Source organism: Anopheles coluzzii, chromosome 3 (assembly GCF_943734685.1).
Source record: "Anopheles coluzzii chromosome 3, AcolN3, whole genome shotgun sequence".
Taxonomy (NCBI): domain Eukaryota; kingdom Metazoa; phylum Arthropoda; class Insecta; order Diptera; family Culicidae; genus Anopheles; species Anopheles coluzzii.
The window spans coordinates 91,619,740-91,628,793 of NC_064671.1; the positions used below are offsets into that span (position 1 = coordinate 91,619,740).

At 44.8% G+C, this 9,054-nt stretch overlaps 1 protein-coding gene across 3 annotated transcripts in view; it reads right to left on the reverse strand.

The window, feature by feature from the left end:
• Positions 1-8,670, reverse strand: part of LOC120957595 (diacylglycerol lipase-beta-like) — a 29,923-nt gene extending 21,253 nt beyond the window's left edge. Inside the window, exons 1-3 of one of the 3 annotated variants that reach the window (XM_040379878.2) lie at positions 8,520-8,670; positions 6,608-7,599; positions 512-718 (exon numbers count right to left, since the gene is read on the reverse strand). The gene's annotated coding sequence lies outside the window, so the exon portion shown is untranslated. The remainder of the gene's footprint in view (positions 1-511; positions 719-6,607; positions 7,600-8,519) is intronic. The other 2 variants (XM_049610711.1, XM_040379879.2) reach the window with 2 other exon arrangements.
• Between the last annotated feature and the right edge of the window lie 384 nt (positions 8,671-9,054).

Genomic DNA, 9,054 nt, shown 5'->3' on the forward strand with positions numbered 1-9,054 from the left:
GCCGATACCAACCCCAGCTCCCTTTTGGTCAATTTGCCTAATTATAGCGCAATGTGTTTCCTTCTCTATGTTTCTCGATCGTTTATAGATTGAACGGAAAAATAATGCGCCGTCCTTACTAACAAATGGTTTATGAGCCCAGGAAAAGGACTTACTTTCTTCACCTGCATGTAGCCAAGGTGGGACATTCTATCCGCATTAGTGCGTGCTCATAAATTGTTGTTCTAAGTAAAGTATCCCACGGTGGGTGGGTGGTAGCTAATAGCCCAGCCGTCGGTGCGGAAATCGCTAATAACCGGTGAACTCGTGACATGTATCGTATCAAAATAATAAGTTACGGCTACGCTGCGAGATACACTGCTGCGGGTTAAAGATAGAGCGGACTGCAGCGATTGAGCCGATACAATCGCTTCCTCTGTTTAAGGTGTGCACTTCCTGCAGTGAATGGTTCGAGACGCATCGTTTCGAGGAAAGATTACGCATGGCAAAATCGTGGCTAAATCACACTTACCCTGACTGGTTGCTTACTGGTACCGATTACCAGACCGATGGTCAAATGAATGTCACTGATGCAGAGCACCGATCCTGTCGCGTAATAGTGCTGCAGCTGCTCGAACGCATCGCACACATGGCTTCAGCCCGCGCGTCGCCTTCACCTTCACTGTGCGCTGGACGCTGTTCGTAGTCCGTTCTGGTTAGCGTTGAGCATAGAAAGAGCCTTAGGGGAAAAAACAGGGATAAATTGGGGGGTAAATACGATATTATTTTTTTGGAATTTATTTAATTACTCATTCATATTGAAACGAGTAAAACAATCAATCATTCAGTGTGCAACGTTTAGTTGAACAGTCTTGTAGTCACAACACAACTAGGTGTACAGTCCCTTTCACACGCAAACGTCGTTTTTCGAGCCTGCTGAACCTACCCCAACACCATTCCACGGCACAACGCCTTACGCACGGGGGCGGTTGGAAATTCGATCAATATAGACAGCATTCCATTCCGTGTCCCGTCCCACCGATGCAAAAATGCACCATCACCACCACCACCACCCAATATGCAACAAAAAATGCGAACGGTGGGAGTGGATTTGTCAGTGACCGGTATAAAAAAAAAAGGAAATGCACCGGAGGTAGCAAGAAAAAGAAAACTACCGCCGTGCAGAAATAAAAGCAAGTAGAAAGGGAAAATAAACCTCCGATTAAACCCCAAGAGAGAAAGAGGAGGGCGGGTGGAGACACAGGCCACACTATTGGTGGCCGCGGACATTCACCATGTGTTCGGTTTTCCTTTCCATTGGCGATTTCGTTTTCCACCGCACTGAGATCGATTCAGGTTTTTATTCAGGCTTCGTTTCGTTTCGAAGTGTGTGTTTGGATTGGGAGGGAGTTGGGTGGGATGTTTGATTTTCAAGTTTTCGCTTTTCGCACACCGTACCGTGTTTATGTAAGTGTGAGCGCGCACACACTTCCCAAATGGGTTTGGTTTGCAATTTATGAGCGATTTTTTCCGTCTTTCGGCGTGATTTTGACAAAAAAAAGTTTAATTTTAAGTCAGTAAATAATCAAAAACAGTGATATGCACATCGATTAACGACTTTAGGAGGACCATCATAAATTTGAAATGTTTTTACCCAATTGATTAATAAGGGATTTTAACAAGGTTTTGCAAGAGAGAATTGAGAGAAAGTAAATGAATTAATATATTTTAAAATTACAACAAAAAAAAGTAAAAAAAAAACCCGTTTACATGGCTTAGTGGTCTTAACAGGTTTTTAAACCTTTTTTTTTTGGTAAATATAACATTTGTTTTAGACATTTTTTCAAAATAATTGTTCACAAATAAATGAGTAAATATATAAAAATAAATAGTATATTGCATACTTTCAGGCGCTTTACTACGAGCGCTACTCTTCACTTACAACCCAGTATAATGTAAAGGGCGTTGAAAAAAGGTCTCCATGTTTTCCACCACCAAAGACGATTCGTACCATGCAGCGGCACCGAACCAACCCCCAAATAGGGACACACTGACGACAAACGCTCATGCGAGGGAAGGAACCCGACCGCAACCAGCGTTAGGACCTTGACGATCGTCCACATACAAACAACTAAACAAGAGCCAGAGCCCCTACCGAATTGGCCCGTCGTGCATGTGCACTGTACTGCACCCGCTGTGTCCCGCGATGCACGTCGCAAAGTATTACCGCGAGCGCGAAGTTAAATCCGACACGCGCAAGCCACAAGCCACAAGCATGCCGATTGTGCAATGTGTGTGCTTTAGGTACCGGTTTTATTTTGCTGCCAACCTTAGTTCCGCTAGCCAACCAGTTCCGAGCGTTGGCAGTGTCGTGTAGGGATCGGCGCTAGCAGTTGGATGGAAATTCGCAACGAAAAGACGCTCAAGTTTCAATCAAATATCAAACCAACGTAAATGGCAAGTGCATGCCGTGATTTCTGTCCAAAAAGCAGCATAATAAACATTCGGATAGCGCATAATTCGCGTACGTGCCAGTACTTGTTTGCTAAGCTGTCCCCTTTACTGCCACAACCGAAGCTCCTTAACGAACCACACTCAAGAGCACTACCCAAATGCACAGACACGCGGAGACTAATCCCTACCACCGCGCTCGCTTCCGTTTTGCCAGTAAAGTTCTTCATGTCCCTTCCATACCACTGGCATCTCGCTGGCTTCTTCCTCCGCGTTCTGCGACTAGCTGTGTCGCTGAAATTCCACTGCATTTCGACACAACCACCACTCGCTGGCTGTGTGTCTTTGTGCACCTTGCGCAATGACAAATGCTTCTCGACCACGGACCACGGAAAACAAGTTTGTTGTCGTGGCAGCGGCCGCACGACGGGGCACACGGCGAGAACGCGTACCCAGAGGAAATTTAGCCATTTATGCGATGCAGCTCTTCAGCTCTGCTCTTCTGCCCTTCCATTCGCGCTAGAAGAGACTTTTATGCACTCTTGCCGGAGCGCCACCGCAACTGCATTTAAGCAGCCAGCCAGCCAGCCAAGGGCCAAGATAATGGGAATAACAAATTGCCTCCGGTACAGGATTTGACAATACGGAATGGAAGTAAGCGGCCATTATGCATAACGAGCGTCGGAAAGATTCTATCTTTAATGTTTGTCGCAACCGTACCTTGTTTTGTAGGGTTGTGGATTTGCATTTTTTGTGCGACCCGTGAGCAGATAGGATTTACAGTTTGCAGAACATAATGGACATGAGTTATGAATGAAGAAACATTTTAAGGACGCATTCGGGATGTTTAGATGTTACAGCCTTCAAACGAGTAGTAGTTCGAAGCTTCACAAAACACAACAGACATTTTAATTGGGAAAGCTTAAATTGTTTGTTTGTAATCCCGCGTAATGGCGATTGACCAACTCTAAAGCACTCTATTTGAGACCAAAAGATACACAAACAGGGGTGCTTAAATGTAATAAACCTTGGAAGCTCTTATAAGAAAGCTCAGAAGCTAACATAAAGCTTTTATACTTAAAACAATAAGCATTGCCCTTTGTATAGGCTTTTCATAAAACATGACCTTCATCATATAAAGAACACATTTAATCATTTAATCCGGCTGTCTTTAATGCTACGGCAACATAGCCGAAGTAAACAACGTTTAGAAGACGTAGATATGCTTTTAAAGACGTATCTAACAGCTTCCTCCCGATAATCTCTTCTCGCTCAATCGTTAACCATTGGTTCCACGGTGAAGGATCATCACCAGCTGAAAAATTAATAGCTATTTCAAAGCTACTCGTTTGTAGCTTGAAATAAAACGGCAAGATAACAGCCATTGAACCCGCCGAAAAATGGTGTATAAAATTAGCAACACGATCCTCGATCATTCATACAATTACTGGCGTTACTAACCCGTTACATTATCTTTGCATCTTCGTTATCATCCACGCAGGAGCACCAAGGCAGGGGCAGGAAATGAGAATTGGCAAGATAGGCCCGTACACGTAAATCGTGCAATCGGGTTAACACGCCACAAGTGTTGTAAAATTGAGTGATTCTTCTATTTTTGAGGCAAGGCGTACGCTCTATCTTCAAACAGGCAAGCAGTAGGTGCACGATGATAAGATTTAGCGCCTTTATCAGGTGGTCAATTTTTGCCTCCCCCTAAAGCTTACTAGATCGGGCGGATGAGCGGGTCCAAAGGGTGACTTCAATATGGCAGAGAAATAGAAGTCATCGAGCCGCAGTTTGCGTCATAATTGATTGCTATTTTTCTTTAAAAAGAAACTAATCCAACTACGGCAACACATTCTAGCTTAAAACTCAATTTGATTTGTCTTTCCGTGGTGCAGTCTCATAGTGCCGTGACAATGTCCCTGACCTAACACACCGCAGGCTGTGAATTCAAATCCAGATCGGATCGTGCTTTATTTCACATGGAAAACAAATATTCTATTTCATCTAGATATATATATTGCTAGACATCCATCGACTACCTTTAACACGCGCTCACTTCTACCATGAAACCTTCGACAGTAAAAATACGGAAGCATGTGACAGCAAAAGCGCGCGCCTAAAAATCCGATCACAAATTAGTTGGGTAAATACACGCCCGACAAAATCGTGTCTCTTTAGCCTCCTATAGCCCCCATCCCCGAAACACTTATTTTTATTTGTCCAACACGCAAACCACCAACCATGTGTGTTTGTTGACTAAGCACAAAACCACACTCCATGATCAATGATTAACGATGATCACACTGGGTGTTGTGTATCCGCGTCGCTGGTTTATAGTGGCGTCCAGATTTTGGCTCGACGTTTATCGTAATTGTTCAACTACCACCAGCATCACCCATCGTGTCGACGGATCGCAGTGGATGGTAGTAGTGGTGGCAACCAGCCTCTACACTTCCCATCTCGGCGGACCGATTCATCATCACCGAAGATGATGTAATCTCGCACTTTCAACCCAATCGTGTCGCGTACGCGTCTGCAATGACTGGGCGCAAAAATAGTTTATAGACGCTCCATCCGACGACGATCAAAAGTGTCTCAAAAATCTCAGACACCTCTCATCAGTGCAATCAATTTACCTTCGCTATTGGCACGATCGACACGATCATTACAGGGTGCACCAAAACCCCTTCACAAATACAACGGCAAATCCACATCAAAATTGTCCAGGTCCGGGTTCGGAGGGAAAGGTTCACATTTAATCCCATCGCAGCCAGAACCGGAACTAAGTTAATAGTAGATTGAATATCACTCAGCGATTACAGCAGAATATTCTCCGCCTCGGTTAGTGGGAGAGAGAGAGAAAATCCGGAAGCAAGACAGCTCCAGTATTGTAAACAATAATTAACCGTGCGCAAGTGGATGTGTCATTATGGCCGGCGTGGACGCCAGTCGTACGTCATGCCAGGTCAAAGGTTCGGCTTTAAGTGGCTGCCCATGTACATGTGTGTGTTTCTGTATGGGAATCCCAATCGATTAGAGACAGTCAGTGCTAATCAAATCGGTCTAGCAATTTCGACTCATTAAAACAGTGCGCTGCACACAAAGCGCACCACATTGAGCGATGATAAGGGGAATTTGTTTCGATTCGTCCAAAATCAATGCCAGCAGTAACCATAGCAAGTATGAAATGAAAGTAGTAGTTACTATCCATTTGTTTTGAGTTTATTATTGAGTGGAACTGATGTAACTATCTAGGCTTGAGAAACTATCTTGCCTTTTGAGTAATAAAAAAAAAGCTAATAAAACCACTCCATAATGCCATATCTTATCTCAATACGAACAGGGTAGATCAACTCTCAACCAAACTCTTTTTGCAGCTCAGTATTTACTGCACTTTTGCTCGACCATTAACTCGGTTCCCCTGTCGGCTGCCAGTTTCCTTTCCGTACGGTGCGTGCGTGCATGCGTGGTGCTTTATGAGGCCTTTTGCTGGCTTCTGACCGCAACGAGCTAGAAAAGGTAACACCGAGAAGGAAAGAAATGAGACAGAAAAGCGAGGCTTTAGCGAGCAAAACAAGTTATGCTTCGGTGCATCATCGTGCTGCTGGAGCAGGGCGAAGCAAGGAAGGTGGGTGGACAGCATAAAAGCTTATACAACTACAACTTGCAGCGGGGTCGCCCGGCTCACCGCACAACACCAAGAAGGAAGTGGGTACTGCTGCAATGCTGAGGCTGAAACCCCCGCGGACATGGCGCGAGACGGCTCAGTATCACAGTTTTTCCAGCACACGTCCACGGCACTTGATAAGTTTCTAGCACTGAAACGGACAAACAAGCGAACAAACTGGACAGCAATGAAGCACTCATAAAAGGTTTAAAATTTTGATTATTTTTTGTAAAATAACTTTTTTCAAGTTTAGACTCTCCAGCAGGTTTTGCGTACAGCACTGTAGAATTAAACAGCAGAAGCAATCAATGCTCTGTGTGAGTGGCTGTGCAGTATGTTTGTGATGGTATTACTTTACATTTTGATTCGTCGCTTTGGTTCGGCAGCTCTGTTATCACTCTCGACAAAAGCAAGATCATGCCAAAATTGCTGTTTTTATGTAATATACACTATTTGCCCGCTATTTTTTCTAACAACTTTTATCACATTTTGTAGCTCACTTACCTGTTTAATTACTTTGTTCTCTCGCTCTCCCGCTCTCTTTCTCCAGGCCACTGTTGTTATTTTTTCCTTCCCTGTTTTGCTCCGTTTTCTCTGTTACTTCTCTCTCCCTCCCCCTCTCTCTTTCTCTTTCTCGCTCTGTATATTTTGTTGTTGCTTCTTTCGCTCGCTTTATACCACCCGTTGGCGGCCCTTACTGTACGTTGCAATCTAACACTTCGCCTTTGCCATCACTTGCTTTCACTTTGCGGCAAACGATCTTGTGCCGCCCCGTAAGCACCGCACCACGTTTCTTGCTCGCCACTGTTTTATTGCTACAACTATTGCTTCTTATTTTTTGCACCACCACACACACTTTCCCGCTGCCCTCACATCATTTTCATTCGCTTTTCACACTTTATTTTTTTTTGCTTGCTTCACACACAACGAACGGACGGACGAACGCACGAAAGCACACCACCACATCACACCACCATCAATTTTCAACCGATCGGGCACAGAGATCGAAGTTGGCTTTGGAACATACACACACACGCGCGCGCGCAGAGCACTTATTTTTCTCTCCCTTTCCTCCGATGTGCCGCTTGGACCACTTGGACCCACCGTACCACAACTGCACCAGATTCCCGGCCCCGGCTATGTAGCGCACTACGCTCTCCTAAGCAGCATCTAATACGCACCGCGCGTCGTTTACTTCTGCGCCCGGTGCTGTTGCGCTGCTGTTGCCGAAGCCTTACGGCAGCAGCAGCAGCAGTAGCTAATCTCCCCTCCACTTCTTTCTCTCTCACTCTCTCATGCGCGCACACACATAAAAACTACACAATTGCCTCCCACCACCACTATTGGCCACAGTGTGGTGTGGTTCGATTTTTCCTCCAGCGGGCGACCATGCACACTGTGTTCGAAGCGTTACGAAGCGTTACATGGCGTTATGGTTGGTTGAGATTAGGCACCTGTTGGGCACGGGGCAGCCTCGCCAGCATCAGCAACAAAAACTAGATCAACCGAATGCGAATGGGACAGAGAGAGAGAGAGAGAGAGAGATAGTGATAATATGAAACCAAAACAGGTTAAATTGAATTTTGTCACTTCGAAATACATTCTTTGAGGAAATGTATAGAAACTGTTATCGGCAAACCCAAAATCGACCCCCAAGACAACGGCCCGTTTGGAAGCTTCGCGGTGACTGCGGTCAAGTAAGTTCACCATGGAACTCGTTTACCTTCCACTCTCGCGGATTCGCAAACTATTCGCAACGTTTTCGTTCGTCTCACACCAAACACGCACACACACAGGCACAAGCTCGCGCGCAGCATCTTGAAAGCCGGTTTTTGGGGGGCCGCTGCATGTGGGTTCGTGTTGCAAAATGTTTGTGTATGATCGTGTGAGTGTGTGAGGGGTGTTTGTTATTTGGTTTTACGTTTCCATCTCCCTTACTTCAGGAAGTGAGTTTCAGGGAGCCAGCCAAATCCAAGGAAAACTACCCTTCCACAGCATAATTGTTGTATTACGTTTGTGTATTGCATTTTTTACATTTTTGTCATGTAACTTTATGGGCAGATAATGGAACATTTTCTAACAAATCATTATTTGTACTTCTTATTCATAACAGCTGCGTAAATGTTGTATATAAACAATGCAATTCACACACATATACACACACTGGCGAGGTAACACTGCACCCAAGAAATTTGGAGTTCGTCAGCTGATCCTTTCCACTCTCTCTCACACACACACGTACATGACGACCGCATGCTGACCACACACGTTTGACTTTCTTTATTTCATCTCTTAGCCATGGCCACAACAAAGATGGTGAATTTTAGACCAAATGACGCCGTTGTATTATTCAACTACGTATTCTTTTTATGCTAAACACAACACAGTACACATTTACCAAAAGGCTCATACTCACAATAGTTAGGACGAGGCAGAGAAACAGCTTGTTAGTTGATGTTGATGTTCATTTGCTTACAGTTTGTTACCTGCAGCTTCCCGGCTATTTCGCGCCGTGTTGCACTTGCTCTCCGGTGTGCGTCCGACTGGCACGGAAATTCAAAACAAAATGAAAACACGCACAACCGGTACATACGATAGACGAGAGAGAGAGAGAGAGAACGCGAGCGTGAGTGACGAGTGAGAGATACATTTGAAATTGAGAGCGAGAGTGTAAGAGCGAGAGCGGAAACGGTAAAGCAGCCTCTACACTTCAGAGAATCGAGGCGAGAACTGCTGGAAGTGCCTAAACAGGATTAAATGAGAAATTGTCGTACTCATCACCCACTTGCTATCGCATTATTTGTGATATTCGTAAATAAGAAGTGTTTACACCGTCTCTTGGAATCTTTTGCGTTTTGTGTAAAAGCAGCATAATATTGCAGCCGGAGAGATTATTGGAAGAGAGCGGGAAGCGTTTTGATGAAGGAGCTTTTACACACATTCCTCAAAGC